Genomic DNA, 3,650 nt, shown 5'->3' on the forward strand with positions numbered 1-3,650 from the left:
ATCTCTTTCCTGTTAAGAGTCTGGACTCGATTAGGGTTATCAAGGGGGGCATGGTCAATAGGGATCACCCTGAAGAAGATCCTTTTGTTGTGATATATCACATAACGTCTGGAAAGGCCATGCTGTAAAAATCCATCTTTTATATTATATCTGTGCGAGTTTATTCTTTTATGCAGCTGTTGCTTTGTCCTGCCCACATATAATTTCTTTCATTTGCATGTAATGACATAGATGACAAAACTGGATTGGCAAGTCAAATGGTAATTGATTTGAAACTCAATTTTGAAACTTTCCACTGTCTGATGAAAAAGTTTTTGCATCATGATTGATGCTGGAGCAACATAGGCATCTCAGGATGCCACATCTACACTATAGGAGCCTTGTCTGGGCTTTTTGCAGAGGGATTCAAATCCTCATTTTTCTTTAGCCGGATGGGGGCCAACATGTTTTTTAATGTTGGGGCCCTTTGGAAAGTTATCAGGGGATTGTTGGGAAGAAGCTTCCCCAATATGGGATCATTAAGAAGTATGCCCCAATGTTTTTTCAGAACCCGACGAATTCTCTTGTTCTGGGCTGAAAAAGTGGCAATGAAATTGAAGCAGTACTTAGTATCTTTGAATGTTTTAGAACACACCAGTCCCAAATAATGTGGGATGCTGGAATAGAGGGCGGAAATGAATGGAAATGAAAACAAAAGTGTTCTTATATGGGATGTCCTTCGTAAGTCGGATTAGATGACTGGAGTCCCTCAAGTAACTGGGTAGTTGGTCTACATGTGTGCGCATCACTACATCCACATAATTTTCAAGTTTTGATGTCAGGGACCCTATCCCTTAAATTATGGGTCTCCGAGTCTTTTAGCATCCTTGTGGATTTTGGGGAGGTGATAGAAAAAGGCAATCAGGGGATTGACAACTCTTAAAAATTTTTTCTGATTTATTCAGAATATTCTGTCTATCAGCTTTTGATATTAAAGCGTTATAAGTAAATATTCCCTAAAATCCCTAAAGAGCAGTCCAGACCTTGTCATCCACATGGCAGATGAGGGAGGGGGATAGTGGTACAGGAACGGGAGGGGGGGGGGATTATCTGGCAGAAGCATTTAGACTATTATCTGACCCCAGGACTTAAGGTACCGTTACACGAAACGATTTACCAACGATCACGACCAACGATACGACCTGGCCGTGATCGTTGGTAAGTCGTTGTGTGGTCGCTGGGGAGCTGTCACACAGACAGCTCTCTCCAGCGACCAACGATCAGGGGAACAACTTCGTCATCGTTGAAACTGTCTTCAACGATGCCAAAGTCCCCAGGTAACCAGGCTAAACATCGGGTTACTAAGTGCAGGGCCGCGCTTAGTAACCCGATATTTACCCTGGTTACTATTGTAAAAGTAAAAAAAAAACAACCAGTACATACTCACATTCCTGTCACGTCCCCCAGCGTCAGCTTCCCTGCACTGTGTAAGCGCCGGCCGTAAAACAGAGCGGTGACGTCACCGCTGTGCTCTGCTTTACGGCCGGCCGGCGCTGACACAGTCAGTGTGGGAAGCTGACGCCGGGGGACGTGACAGGAATGTGAGTATGTAGTGTTTTTTTTTTAACTTTTACAATGGTAACCAGGGTAAATATCGGGTTACTAAGCGCGGCCCTGCGCTTAGTAACCCGATATTTACCCTGGTTACCAGTGAACACATCGCTGGATCAGCGTCACACACCGATTCAGTGATGACAGCGGGTGATCAGCGACCAAAAAAAAGGTCCTGATCACTCCCAGCGACCAACGATCTCCCAGCAGGGGTCTGATCGTTGGTCATGTCACGCATAACGATTTTGTTAACGATATCGTTGCTACGTCACAAAAAGCAACTATATCGTTAACGAAATCGTTATGTGTGAAGGTACCTTTACAATAAGGTTGATAAAACTCAATATAATAATGCTGTGATTACTTAGAACGCTTTAATACCAAAAGCTGATTATTAAGTATTAGAGTAGCAGTTAGTCTCCTGTAGCCAATCTATCACATGTCTAAAAAGACTTGCTATGTTGTAGGCTCCGACATTCGAAAAATTGATCCCACCTTCACTCCTACTTAGCATCAGTTTTCCCAATGCGATTCTGGGCCTTTTACCCGCCCATACAAAAATGGGTAAAGGCTCTATTTATTTTGTTTATATCTAGATGTTTGAGTATCAGGGGTAATGTCTGTAATGGGTATAGTAGTCTGGCAAAGCTGATCATTTTAATTAAATGGCATCTTCCCAGAAAAGATAGCGGTAGATTCTGCCATCTCCGAAGTTCTCCTAGCATTTTTTCGATGAGAGGTCTATAATTTAGCGAAAATAGTTGTCGGGAGCCTGCCTATCTTAATTCCCAGGTAGGTGATATATGTCTTTGCAATATGTAGTTGTAAACCTAGTTTCTTCCATTGTTCTGCAGGCGTTTTGTCCCCCAATTCCAAGAGTTCGCTCTTGGCGATACTGACCTTATAGCCTGAGTATTCACCGAAAAGATATTTCCTAATTGTTCCAGTGGCCAGAACAAAAACAAGATGACATCATCTGCAAATAATGATATTTTAGTGCTGCTAGCGCCCACCCCGATTCCCTCAAATAAGTCTGACTCTTCCATATACCGAGCAAAGGGTTCCAAAGCTAAGTTGAACAGTAGTGGTGACAGCAGGCACCCCTGCCTGGTCCCTTTATATAAATGAAATGGCTCAAAGAGGAAGCCTGGCGTGTGTATTCTAGCTGTCGGGTCCCTATACACCCCCTCCAGGTATATTCTAAAATTGCCCTTTATGTTGAACGAGTCCAGAGTTGCCCTCAGCCAGTCCCAGCTAACATTATCAAAATCTTTTTATGCATTCAGAGCCAGCAAAGCCGGTTTCTCTCCCGACTAGCTGCGGCAACCCACTCCGTCCAACACAGTTAGTACCTTTCGTATGTGTTTCTCCGCCGCCCTACCCTTAACAAATCCAACTTTTGCAGGGTTCACCAGTTGGGGTAATACTACTACCAATCAGTTCTACATTATTTTTGACATAATCTTCTGGTCTACATGGGGGTCCTTGCCTGGTTTGGGTATGACTTTAACCCCTTTACCCCCAAGGGTGGTTTGCACGTTAATGACCGGGCCAATTTTTACAATTCTGACCACTGTCCCTTTGTGAGGTTATAACTCTGGAACGCTTCAACGGATCCCAGTGATTCTGGCATTGTTTTCTCGTGACATATTGTACTTCATGACAATGGTAAAAATTCTTTGATAGTACCTGCGTTTATTTGTGAAAAAAACGGAAATTTGGCGAAAATTATGAAAATTTCGCAATTTTCCAACTTTGAATTTTTATGCAATTAAATCACAGAGATATGTCACACAAAATACTTAATAAGTAACATTTCCCACATGTCTACTTTACATCAGCACAATTTTGGAACCAAAATTTTTTTTTGTTAGGGAGTTATAAGGGTTAAAAGTTGACCAGCAATTTCTCATTTCTACAACACCATTTTTTTTTAGGGACCACATCTCATTTGAAGTCATTTTGAGGGGTCTATATGATAGAAAATACCCAAGTGTGACACCATTCTAAAAACTACACCCCTCAAGGTGCTCAAAACCATATTCAAGAAGTTTATTAAC

This window comes from Ranitomeya imitator, chromosome 3, assembly GCF_032444005.1.
Source record: "Ranitomeya imitator isolate aRanImi1 chromosome 3, aRanImi1.pri, whole genome shotgun sequence".
Lineage (NCBI taxonomy): Eukaryota > Metazoa > Chordata > Amphibia > Anura > Dendrobatidae > Ranitomeya > Ranitomeya imitator.